The 13809-nt window shown below is 41.4% G+C and overlaps 1 protein-coding gene across 1 annotated transcript in view; it reads left to right on the forward strand.

Annotated features, from left to right (window-relative positions):
• The window catches only part of NRDC (nardilysin convertase), an 853803-nt gene that overhangs the window by 541987 nt on the left and 298007 nt on the right, over positions 1–13809 (forward strand). The window lies entirely within an intron of this gene.

Consider the following 13809-nt stretch of genomic DNA (forward strand, 5'->3'; position numbering starts at 1 on the left):
TTGTCATAATGTGATCTCTTAAGTTCTGTTCTTTGGGCATCCATATGTTTTTATAAATTTGCTACATTATAATATGTATAAGTTTACTCAAGTAAACTACTCTAAGCTACCCAAAACAGGCTTGAGTTACCTCTTCTTTTCTTCCCTCCCTTCTTGGTAGAGAAACTGTTTGATGTCTTGGCTGAAATCACTGCTGCAGTATTCCTGACATATGGGTTGTCACTGCTGACATCTGCCCAGGGAACAAAAGCTTTACCTTCCCTAGGTCATATGTTGAAAACGTGACCTCATTTTCATATGCTTTGGGGTATATAGATGGACGTATGAGCGTGGATCCTCAGACTGTCACTGTCAGCCCAAATACAGGTCATGCATCCACTGGACTATGTTCATTTGTACCTTTATTTCGCTTATTTATCCAGACACCCTGTTGGGGACCTTCCTATTTTGTTGAAAGTTGTTAGACATCAGCTAGGAGAGGAAAGTGGGAGTGTGGTAGGCAGGTTCAATGCAAGGATTTGTATGACATGTGTCTTTTTTTTTTTTCCCTAGGCCTAAAACACAATCACAGATCTTAATCAAACTCTCAGTACTTAATTTCAAAACCCTTAGGTCAAGGCTTTCTTCTCTCAACACCTTTCTAGAGACCCATCATCATAAATGCTTGGCCCAGTCGAAGATAGCTGACTCTGCCTCCTCTAACTTCCCTCTGCCACTGAAGAAAAAACTATAGAGGCCTTGAATGGATCCACAGTCTAACATTTTTGACTCTGACCTCCCCACTGAGGTTTTAGAACCTGTGATACGTCAGGCTCATACCTCTCAACTGTCCCTGATTTTGACTCAAATTTTAACTCTGTCCCTCTTAATCCCTCCTAAAACTAGTGACTTTTGGAGGAAAGATGGTGAATTACACTTAATGAATAATGACAATAATTAAGAGTTATAAACTTCTTTTACTTCAGAAAATGTGTATTAATTCATATGCTCTGATTCTGTCAATGTTTCAAGTTAATAGCACTAATATTTTAAGTGTCCCTGATTGTCCCTGATTTTTTCTTGACTTGTCCCCAGTTGGTTGAGAGGTCTGGGACTCAGGCTGCTTCTCAATTCTCCACTACTGAGACTTCATTGGAGGAGCATATGGCACTTAAAGACTTGCAGATTGCTGATATGTCCAAGGAACAGCGTCTCATCATTTCCAAGGGACTGCATGGTGTCCCTCAAATTTTGGTTAGAAAAGAGATTCCTGGTTCTCTAATAGCAGTCAGACAGGGTACCGAACCTCCATGTCTTCTCCAGATGGCTGTCGTGCCTAAACAGAAGACTAGGCATGTGGACTCTTCTTCAAAGTTAGGAAAAAGGAGTGGATAGACTTCTCACAGGGGTTGTTCAAAGCCATCTTTGAAGCCTCCCTTCTTTGGGTGTCTGCTACCATGGGCTACTCCTCAAAAACCTACTCTGGATGTTCTTCGCGTTTCACTGTTGCTGTCATTACATTTGGGTAATCCTGCTGGAAGGTTGCTCTCAGTCGGCCTGAATTCCAAAGTCTTGGGTCCTGCGTCGGCTGCTGTCACCCCTTCCCTGACGTCAGGTTGTCAGGGGTATAAAAGAAGCAGCCAACGCCATTTTCTTCAGTCTTTCTTGCCGCACGGTGCCCGAAGCAGAAGCAGTTCGCAAGTGCCGGTCAGCCAACTCCTGAGATTTTCGTGTTCGAGTTTCAGATCCGAAGTCTTCAGTAAAGCTAAGAACCCCATTGGGGAAACTTTTTTCTTGCTCCAGACTGATGTCAGAAAAAGTTAATTGTATTTCTTGTGGAAAGCAAATACCTCATAAGGATTTTCATTCTTGCTGTATTCCTTGCCTAGGCCCTGATCACAACGTTTTTGGTTGTCAGTTTTGTGCTAGATTTAACCAACGCACTATTAAGCGTCGGTATGATTTTGCTTTAAACTATTTTGGACGCCTGTTTAATTATCCACAAATGTCGTCGGATATCTGACTACCAATGTTCACAAAAAATGCAAAGAAAAGGAGAGAGATAAACAACCGAGGTCCAAAACCGACGACGAAGCTTCTCCTAAGCCAGTTGCTGGTTCTCAGTGAGGCGCTTTCGCAGCCTCTGATGCCCGCTACTTTAGAGTCGCAGGCCGCTACCGACTCCCACGTGGAGTCGGCTATGCCGCTGGAAACTCAAGGTATTGGAACCTCGGACACTATTCCCTCAGTTGGGTCCGGAGCCACTGAGCAGGCACTGGCTTCTGAGGGTGTATTCAGACCTAAACATCTTTACATTAAACCGACCTCAGCTTCAAAGGCAAAGACTAAAGCACCTTCTAAAGCAAAGAAACAAACTCAAGAGCCACGTGGACAGGCCTCTATACCCAAAAAACAGATGCTGAAAATGGTCGAAGACTTGATTACCTTGATCAGGGGTTCCCATCCCCCTCCTGATAAGAGGCCTAGGCAAGAGACTGACTATGAATCTTCAGATCAGGTTTCTATCTCTTCTGATTCCTCTTCTGATCAGGAATATCCCCCCCCCCATGAGGATTCTGATGCTGAAGAATCTACACCTTCAGCTTCTCCTTCAAAGGACTATTCTTTTGTGGAAACCTTGCATACCATGAGGGAGCATTTCCACTGGAAGAGTCCATATTTTTCAGAATCTAAAGAGGCTCCGGGATTTCCTTTTACTACCTCAACACAGGCCTCTAGCCATTCCACCTGTGTTAGACTTTGTAGATGTGTTTTCAGAGTCTAGTCTGACCCCTGACTCCTTACCTCCAGCTCCTGTTAAGCCTGACAGATGTTACAGGGTTCCTGACTCGCATAAATTCCTTTTTAAAAACCCTGCTGCAGACCCAGAAACTATTTCACAAGGTCCCAAAGGAGTTGAGGCTTCCACTGCAAAAAACCGTAGCCCCTCTGGCAGGGATTCTAGGGCACTGGATAGATGGGGAAAAAAGGTTTACACATCTACTACCTTGGCTATAAGGGCCTTAAACTGTCAGTTTCATATGCTCAGATATCAGCAACATGTCATGGCATTGCTTAAACCGAAGCTGTTGTTAAACTCTGAATGTGCAGAAAACAAGGAAATGCAGGATTTATTGCATTCAGCTGAACAAGTTGGAAAGCATACTTTGCAATGTGGTTTTGATTCTTTAGAGGCCTCCTGCAGGGCCACAGTTATGGGTTCTGTAATTAGAAGCCATGCTTGGCTAAAGGAACAAAATCTGCCTGATCATGTTAAAGTTAAATTATTAAATGTACCTTTAGGGCATGATACTTTGTTTGGTGTTAAGGCAGAAGAGGTGTTAAAGAAAATGGAGGACAAAGCTAAATCTATGCAAACTGTCAAAGATTTTTTACAAGTACAGCCACCTAGGTTTAGTAGACACTGGCCTACAAAGAATTGGTCCTTTCCTTTGTCAGACAGACCTCAAAGGGGCAGATCCAGACGCCCTAGAGGCAGATCCCAAGCGCAAGGGTCATACAGGTCAAAGCAATGGGGTGCTTCTACCTCCAAAGTTGGAGATGACAAATCACAGCCATACAGGAAACAGTCCCAATAACTTCCCCCTGCCAGCACCAAGCACTTATGTCCTGGCAGCACCCTTAGGGGAAAAAATAGCACTTTTTTCACAAAATTGGCACATTATAACACAGGACAAGTGGGATCTAAATATAGTGTCACAAGGCTACAAGTTCCATTTCTATACCCTGCCAAAGGCAAAAGGTTGGCCAGATCTCCCAAAAAATCAATGGGCAGAGGCGCAAAAACAAGTTTCATCCCTCATGGACATGGGGGCCATTCAACAAGTACCAGAGCAAGAGTAGGGACAAGGATTTTACTCAAGACTGTTCTTGGTACCCAGAAAGGACAAGGCCTGGAGACCAATTCTGGACCTATCTATTTTGAACACATTCCTGGATGTACCAAAATTCAAAATGTTGACTTTGCAGCAGATTCTGCCCATGCTGGGCAAGAATGCTTGGCTTGTGACTTGAGACCTAAAAGAGGCATACCTGCATGTCCCAATCAGACAACCATGCAGAAGATACCTCAGATTCAAGGCTGGCTCAATGCATTACCAATTCTCTGCACTGCCCTTTGGCTTATCTACTGCGCCCTGGGTATTTACAAAGTGCCTGGCACCAGTAATTGCATTCTGCAGACAAAGAGGAATACAAATGTATCCTTACTTGGACGACTGTCTAATTCAAGCAGAGAACCAGGACATTCTTCTACAGCATCTGGCGTTTGTGAAAAGGCTTCTAACATGCCTAGGGTACACAGTCGACGAAAAGAAATAAAAACTAGTACCCTCTCAAGAGATAATATTCCTGGGTGCAAGCTTAAATACAACTGCCCAGATGGCTTATCTCACGCCAGACAAAGGCAACTGACTACCTGTTTCAAAATGTTGGCAACAAAGGCCCAGTTATCTGCAAGAAAAATTCTGCAGGCTTTGGGCTTAATGCATCCTGCATCCTACTAATTCCATATGCAAGACTGCATATGAGGAAATTTCAATGGTACCTAAAAAGTGTTTGGACTCAACATTGCCACAGCCTGGAAACAATGATTACTCTCATTCCCTACCTGCAGCAGGAGTTTCGATGGTGGGCGAAGGCTTGTCACCAGAACAAGGGACAGCCATTCACTTTACCCCCAGCCAGGCAGACACTAACAACGGATGCTTCAGATTATGCCTGAGGGGCCCACATGGCAGGAAGATGCATTCAGGGCACATGGTCCTCAAACCAAGTGCATCTACATATCAATCAAAAGGAGATGCTAGCTGTTCCAAATGCCCTGACAGCCTTCAAGGACCTACTTCATCCGGGACAACTACTGAGGAAGACAGACAACATCACGGTCATGTGATATATAAACAAGCAGAGGGGCACACATTCTTACCCCCTTTGCAGACTAGCCATGGCTTTGTGGGATACAGCATTAACTTACCAAGTACATCTGCAGGCACAATTCCTGCCAGGAAAGGAAAACACTCTGGCAGACGAACTAAGCAGAAACCTCATGGATCCCCACGAGTGGCAGCTGGATCCACAAGTCTTCCTCATGATAAGGAAATGGGGATGCCCGGACATAGATCTGTTTGCCTCCCCTCACAACTACCAACTAAAAATATTCTGCACAAGGACTTATCACAGACAAGCATTAAAAGTGGATGCCCTATCAGTATATGCCTTTCCTCCACTGCCTCTTCTGCCCAAAGTACTCCTAAAGGTCAGACAGGAGAAGCCAAAGATGATACTGATTGCCCCAGACTGGCCACGCCAGTACTAGTATCCAATCCTAAGGAACTTGTCTCAATGCCCAGCTTGGACCTTACCTCAAATACCTCATCTGCTGTCCCAGCAAAGTCAGATCCTGCACAGCCAACTCAGTACTTTAAACCTGGCAGCATGGCAGATAATGTAGTCCTACAAAACACACCTCTCAGTAAAGCTGTGATGGATGTCATTTTGGAAGCCAGAAGGCCTAGTACTAGAAAATCTTATGCTAGAAAATGGAAGAGATTCTGTGCTTGGAACCAGGCACAAGGAACTGATACAGCTGTTCCAAATATTCCTTAAATTTTGCAGTACGTAACGGAGATGCTGGACAAAGGCCTATCTTTTTCATCAATTAAAATTCATGCCTCTGCCATTTCGGCTCATTACAATACAGAGCCACCAATCTTTTCTCATCCTTTATTAAAGCAGTACCACAGAGGAGCCAAAAACTTAAGGCCTCCAAGGAGATCACCAATGCCTGCATGGGACCTCAACTATGTTTTGGAAGAATTCACCCTGCCTCCTTTTGAGCCAGCTGCTACTGCTGACATGAAGTTTTTATCTTGGAAAACAGCTCTGCTCCTAGCAATAACTTTTGAAAGACTGGTTTCAGAGCTACAGGCACTCATGGCTGTGGAACCTTTTATCATGTTTTATCCAGACAGGGTCTCTCTGAGGACAAACCCAACATTTATGCCTAAGGTGGTGTCCAGTGTGGCTCTTAACCAAACTATTCATCTGCCAACTTTTTATCCAAATCCACAGAACAAGGGGGAGAGAATTCTACATTCTTTGGATGTACACAGACAACTTAGATTCTACTTGGACAGAACCAAAGTTTTCAGGAAGACAGAGCAATTACTAGTGGCCTGTGCTGCAGGATCACAAGGAAAGGCTATCTCAAAGCAGACTATTTCAAAGTGGATAGGGCACTGCATTCGTTTCTGCTATTTACACCATGTCAAGCCAGTGCCTAAGGGCATTAGGCCACATTCAGCCAGAGCTGCAGCCACTTCAGCAGCCTTTCTCAGGGGAGTACCAACCAAAGACATATTAAAGGCTGCTACTTGGAGTTCAGTTCACACTTTTACAAAGTACTATCATCTGCCACTCTACTCTAAATCCAGGGCAGGCTTTGCCACTGCAGTTCTGCAGGGCCTCATAGCCGCTCCAAATGGTGTTTAGCTCCATCCTCCCAACCATAGCTTTGGGACTCTACCCAAATGTAATGACTGCAACAATGAAACACGAAGAACATAGTACAGTTGTGTACACTTATAAATGTAGATTTTCGAGTGTATTCACTGTTGCAGTCCAGGTTACCCACCCGCCATCCCCCATTTTTCTGCTGGAACATTTCTTTCCTTCTCTGAATTATACAACCTATGTGGTGTATTTGCTTGTAGATGAAGGTAAAGTTTATATTGGAGTATGTATTTATATATATATATATATATATATATATATATATATATATATATATATATATATATATATATATATAAATGAATTTTGGCTACCCTTTTAGGGGGCACCTGACATCTGGGGCAAGAAAAACTGAAGAAAATGCCTTCAGCTGCTTCTTTTATACCCCTGACGACCTGACGTCAGGGAAAGGGCGACAGCAGCCAATGCAGGACCCAAGACTTTGGAATTCAGGCTGACTGAGGGCAACCTGCCAGCAGGATTACCCAAATGTAATGACTGCAACAATGAATACACTCGAGCTTCTAAATTTATGGTAAGTGTACACAACTGTACTTTTCCTCTTCTGATGAAGAAAAAGATTACAACTATAACCATTCTCTGGACGGTTTCTCTCAGCTGCACTCCCCAGGATGGATCTCTTCTGATGCACCATATTCCCCTATTGAGGAAGCTTCCTTTGGCAAGACAGTTTTTACAAGGTGCCTGATGACCTAGAATACTTGTACAGGAATTCAGTGGCAGGGGCTTCCATGATAGCTGTACATTGAATAACAGCTTAATTTCAGCACTCCCAGTGTGAAAACAGAAACTCAGAAAAGTGGGCAGTGAATACATTTCAGTTACTGGCTAGTAAGTATACTGCGTGGATGCCAGAAAAGAAGAAATTTTGAAAATCTGAAAAAAAATCAACCACAAAAGGTGAGGAGAATACACTGGTTAGGAAGAATTCTGCAGCTTTTCAGCAAAAAGAAATTCCGGTTTGGTGCAAGACATGACTTCTAGAAATCTAGAGGAAAATAAGTCAAGTGTGCTTAGAGCTGATTAAACTAAACAAAACACTGAAGGTGTATATCAACTGAAATAAAAGGCTGGGGAAAAATCTGTTAAGAGGAATTTAAGGAATGGGTAGTGGAAATTATTCTGGCATTATTAGGGAAACTAGAAATTTCTTCAGAAAATATAGCTAGGGAGTGGGATAATATGAAAGTAGAGCTTAAAAAAATAGTATAGAAATAAAAGAAAAAGAGATATGGTTAAGAAGTAACATGAATTATTTAGAGGGACTAGCAAAGGTTAAAGTAGTGCAGAATAAGGGGAATCTCACAGAATAAAAGGAGGCACTACTGCAGAGTGCTAAAGAAAAAATGTGGGACAACCTGGATAATATACATGAGTGTAGAAAGGTTGCTGTTAAGCAACTCTTTTTTGATAATAACTGGAGCACAACAACTTAGGCAACAGAAAGTAGAAAAGGTTTTTGCCAAGGTTAGGGAGCCTATAAAAAGGAAAATAACCAGAGATCCTGTTGAGGTATTAGAAATATTTTGGACTATTTTTGGAAATCTGTATAAAGCAGACAAAGGTGGAAATCAAGAAAAAGCACAAAATAGAAATATAAGATTTAAATATGCCAAGCTTAGAGGTGTATGAGGCTCAATTAGGATAGGAGCAGATGAGATAATGCTGATGTATAACCAATCCACAGGAAACCCTCCAAGAATAGATGGTATTCCTGTGGAAGTTTAAAAAGGAGAGAAAGCACCAAAATCCTAGACGAAAGCTGTGGTGGTTGTAATTCTTAAAGATAGTAAAGACCTATTATATCCAGCTTCATATAGGCTGATTTTGATTCTAAACCAGGATTATAAAGTTAGTCTGTAATGGCAATAAGAACAGCAAAGGTGTTGCCAAAATTGATAGATGTGGATTAAGGTTGTTTTTGTTTTGGGAAGGCAAATGTGACAACATTAATAGAGCAATGATGATCCAGAAGGAAGCAGAATGTAAGAAAATACCACTATTGATAGTGGGTGTTAATGCAGAGAAAGCATTTGATAGAGGAAGCTGGGATTTTATGAGTAGGGCAATGGAAGCATTTGCATTTCCTGACACAATAATAAGGTTAATTAGAAGGATAAATAAGGGATTGAAGGGGAGAATTTAAGTGGTGGTGGGGTTCTTCTCTGATAAGTTCTGTCTGGACAGAGGAACCAGGCAGTGGTGTCCTCTTTCCCCTTTATTTGCATTATATTAAGAACCATTGGCAAAGAAAATAAGACCCAGAAATTCAAGGTTATAATTGGTATGGTAAGCAAAAGTTGGCTTTATTTGCAGATGGTATTATTTTGTAACTGATAAAACCAGAAAAGGGCATCTCATTGTTGTGGAATATTCTGGGACAGTTTCATGTCTTTTTGGGATACAACATTAATAAAGATAAAACAAAGACTATAGCTGTATACCCGTATTGGTTGAGTAATAGCCATATTCATGAGGACTTGATAAAGTAAAGTATATGAGTATGGGTTAAAAAGGATTCTCTTATGGCAGTTAAGGGTATGTGGGAAGAGACTAAACAAAAGGTAATGCAAAAAACTGAAGAACTGGAAGCTCTTGTTTATGGAGATGGATAGCAAGATACAAGCAGTGGAAATGTTAGTCCCTTTAGTTTTATACTCTGGTCAGCCTTATTTTTATCAACCAGAGGAGAAGTTGTGGATAGCAGTTAATAAAGAGCTGAAGGATTTTATCTGCGAGGGGAAGAGGGCAAGTCTCAAGTGGTGCAACATGATTCTTCCACTAGGACAAGGTAGATTGGGATTGCCTGATTTAAAGGAATATTTTAGAGTACACAGTTAAGGCACAAGCAGAAAGCTGTAATTCAGAATGGAAAGAGATGATTATGAAACTGTTGGAAATCTCAAGAAATGAGGAAAGAGTGGAATTTAGGATGCAGATCTTTAAGGAGAATAACAATAGCCACACACAATATTTTAGTCATAAAGTAGCAGAAAGCATTCTAAAAGCTAAGCCAACACGGGAATGCAGAAAGAAAATTCTGCTGATAGGGATGACTGCAATTAGGGTTACAGAGAATAGGCAAGGGGGGATTTACTGGAGAAAACTGGCAAATGTACCAAGGTGTTGGAAGCAAATAATTGGAGAAGGAAAGGTAATAGAATGGGAAGAGGCCAGTAATATATTTGGACTGCATCTAGAGCCTGCCTTCTCTATCAAGGATTCATATCAGAGTATAGTCAAAGAGAAAGGGCTAGGGTAATCCTAAGTGAAAGACCTGCACTGGTAGAGTTTGTAGCTAAGTCTAGGACAGAAGCTGCTGTCAAAGGGATAATTAGTCAGGCATATAAAATATTGCATGATAACTACAGGAATCAGAGAAGGTTTGATAAGATTAGGAAGAGAAATTGATTAACTAATTCACAAAGAAACAATGGGAGGATATGATTCCCAAATATGCAACAGTCTAGAAGATTTCGAATTTGCACTTGGAATGGTTTGCATAGGTATGTTTATACCCTATGCAGATGCCAAAAAACTGTTCCTTGATTAGATTGCAAATGTTGGAGGAGTGATGTGGAAGAAGCAATTGGGAGCATGTTTTTGGGAGTGTAATGAGTTGGCAGGCTTTAAAAATTCTCTATAGACATCTCTGTTAGAAATACTGGGTAAGAAACTTGGTATAACTAAGGAAGTGATTTTATTATTTTTTTGAGGTGGTGTATAGGATCTGAATTGTCTAGGCATAGTAAGCCTTTGCTAAGTTTAATTCTGGGGACTGCCAAAAAAGCAGTTACTAGAAAATGGAAATCAAAGTCTAAACCAACCGTATTTACAGTTGCTTCTGCTTCTCTAAAATCTGTAATTGAAAAACTTGTCGTTGGCTCTCATCTCTCCTACTAGAGTTTCTGAGATGCAAGCTCTCACGACCACTTCCCCTTTTCTTATTTTTCACAATGACAGGGTGATTTTCAAGGCCAATCCATCCTTCATGCCTAATGAGCTGTCCCTCAAGCAGATTATTCATCTTCCCACTTTCTTTTCCTAATCCACAAGACATAGGGAAAATATTTTGCGTTCTCTGGGCATTCACAGGCACCTCAGATTTTTTCTGTTCAAAACTAAATCCTTCAGAAAGACTGACAAGCTGTTTCTGTCATTTGAGTCCTTAGTTGGGGCAGCCAGTCTCCAAACTGTTGTAGCTTGGATTTCCAGGGTTGTCTTTTTCTGCTACTCACTCTGTGATTAAGACTTGCTTTCCTGCCCTAAAGCACATTCCACTAGGGCAGTGGCTTCTTCAGGAGCATTTCACAAATAACTAGACTCCAGGTCTATCTTAGAGGCAGTCATCTTTTCCTTTGTACACACCTTTACCAAACACTACAAAAATTGATACTTTCTCCAGGTCCAGACCAGCCTTTGGTAATTTCTGTCCAGACTCCTGGGTAACTCTTCTCAGTAGCCAGCCACCCTTCTTTGCTCTTTCAGCTGTGGGCATCACCCATATGTCAATGATTTCAGTCAGTATATAGTACAGTTGTATAAGAACTTGCCATAACAGTAGATACCCTATTGATTATTTAGGTTCATAGGTGTTTACTAGGCTAATGACCACAAGGGCCTTTGTAAGCCTAGCCATGCATCCCAAATCTCTGACAAGTTCTGGTACCCTTGATAATAGTAACCAGGGCCTTGGGAGGTGAAACATTTACAAGCAGGGGCCTAGGAGATGAACCATTTGCAGATTGCCTATGTCCATTAGAGACATAGGTGCCAAACCAAGGGATGAATTTCCTGCTCCCCATCCAGTTGTCCAAGTTGCACTTGAATTGGGTTAGAGAGGAACTCTTGCTTCCTTTTCCTGAGATGGGGTAGTCCCTGGGATACATAATTGTCTGTCCAGCAGGTCCTATTTATATCACAGGCAAACTTTAAGTCTTTAGAATGCGTAATTCTGGTGCTGTTTGTTTTGTGGATATGCAGGAGGTCCATCAGAGTGGGGTCTGACAATGCCCTGTATGCCAGGCATAGATCTCCCCTTAAAAGCCTGTAGGAGACAGAATACAGGGATATGACCTTGAGGCGCTCTCCATAGGACATTTTACTTGTGCCCTGTATTCTTTTAGTAGGGAACCTCAGTGGACACTACAGTTGTACTCAATGATAGGTCTGATGAATGCTGAATACAGTGAAACAATGACTTCTTTGGACCAGGATGCCATACCGTTGTTTATAAGTTGCAGAACATAGAATTATTTCCTCACTACTGTAGACACATTATGGTCAAAGGCTAGATTACTATGTGTATGTCCCTAAGTCCCAGACTACTGGGTCAACTCTAAGGGGTGTGTTGGCTCTTGCAGCATTCCATCCCACCCTCTGTCCCTTCTTCTGTACCTCACTTTAACCTTCATATTTCTCTCCCCCTTTGCTTCAACCTCTGCTCTGTATATAGGAACTGGGAGTTTTCTTACCTGTTGGAGCTACACCCCTCCTAGCTTTCCAGTCTCCTCTCTCAGTAGTCTTAAGGCCACTGCTTGGAAGCATTCTGAGGCTCCATGGTTGTCTGTCCATTTACCCCATCGTGTATGAGCTGATGTCATGCATCAGACATACAACCTACTGTTATGGTAAATTCTTTGAAAACTGTACTTTTTCTGCTTTGGTGCACAGAAGAAGACTGTAAGAAATTAGAATTGAGGAAACTTACTGTTTCCCTCACCATTAATTTCATTGAGTTGTGGAGACCCTTTGAAATAAAGAAAATTGAAAACAGAAGATATCTGTGTCAATTTATATGCACAAATGAATTTTAATCTCCTGACATTTTTTTTATCAATGTCAAATGAAGGCTTTGCAAAAATGGATCTTCATACTGTATACAGCCTTCATGTCTGGCTATATAAACAGGAGTTTGCTGTGAGCTTGCAGAACATTTATAATGGTGGGGTAAGTTGTTCTCCTTTTAATGCTTAACCCAAGGAAGTGTATTATATTTTTTGTTGTGGATCATCAGCTTCTCCTTTTAATGCTTAACCCAAGGAAGTGTATTATATTTTTTGTTCTGGATCATCAGCTTCAGTTGACCAATCAGCCTCTTTGTTCCTCCTTCACTGAGGCTAAGGAACAACTGGGAGAGGCCAGCATTTAAGCAACCATCAGGGTTGTTTGGGATTTTTTTCTTTTAACCCTACCCTGGTGTGTCTGCCTAGTGACAACCCACAGGTGGGGCATGCAGTGGGCATAAACGCTGTTTCATTCCTCATGTCCACAAGAGCTCAGCAGAATAGTCCTGCCCACCCACAGGAAACACTGTGTCCTTGTTTCCCCAGTGTGCACCAGAGAGGACAGTTCTCAGGCTTGTGGCCTTGAACACTTGTGTCTTTCCTGGCTACACTGTCAGATTCCCAAACTGATGTTTGAATTTTGATCACTTTGGCTGTCAGCCACCAGCGCAAGCTAGAAAGTACACTTGAGTGAGACATTTATCTTAACCCTAGGATTTTACAAAAGCTAAATGAGTACTGTAGCTGTCATTTATGTATGCTTACTTCGTAAGTTTGATGCCAGTATTTCTCAGCAGTACCTGCCAATTTAACATCTAGGACCCTCCTTGATGGTTTTGTAGCTGGGATTGTCCAGTCCTATGTGCCATTTTAACATTTTTTCTCAAACTCCTCTGCTAAGAGACTCATGTTCTTAGCCAAACTTAGGAAAACTGATTTAAAGATGGTTATATATTTTTTCTTCTCTTTCTTGTTTACTAATTGCAACACATTTGTTCTGAAAACACGTCTCCTCAGAAAGTTTAATATTCTCTCTTTTTGAATATAAAATTATATGAAATATCTTTGAAGTGTAGTTTTCTTAAGTGTTTGCATAGCATTTAGCTACACAGGGGTGGAGACAGGAAAAGCAAGAGCCATATAATGTAAAGCGTACATCAAAGGAAGAAGTCCTTGAGATGTAAATGCATTGTTTCTGAGAAGCTTGTAGTTCCTTAAACTGTAGGAAAGCAAAGAACAAAATGTCAAATAAGAAATGTTATGCTTTCTGCAAAATGAAATGATATGGGAAACAGAATAAAAGTGATGATCTGAAATGTGTATAAATGTTTTTGAGACTGGTCTGTGTCCTATCTTATTTTTGCTGGGACAAAATTGGTTGTACATCTGTGTAAAACCATCGTGCTTTGGCTGCATAGTTTTCATATTTTTGTAACTCTTTTTTTCTTGGCAACAGAGAGCAAGAATGTTTAGTTATCTGTAGATCAGA

This window comes from Protopterus annectens, chromosome 10.part0 (assembly GCF_019279795.1).
Source record: "Protopterus annectens isolate FY-2018-M chromosome 10.part0, PAN1.0, whole genome shotgun sequence".
Lineage (NCBI taxonomy): Eukaryota > Metazoa > Chordata > Ceratodontiformes > Protopteridae > Protopterus > Protopterus annectens.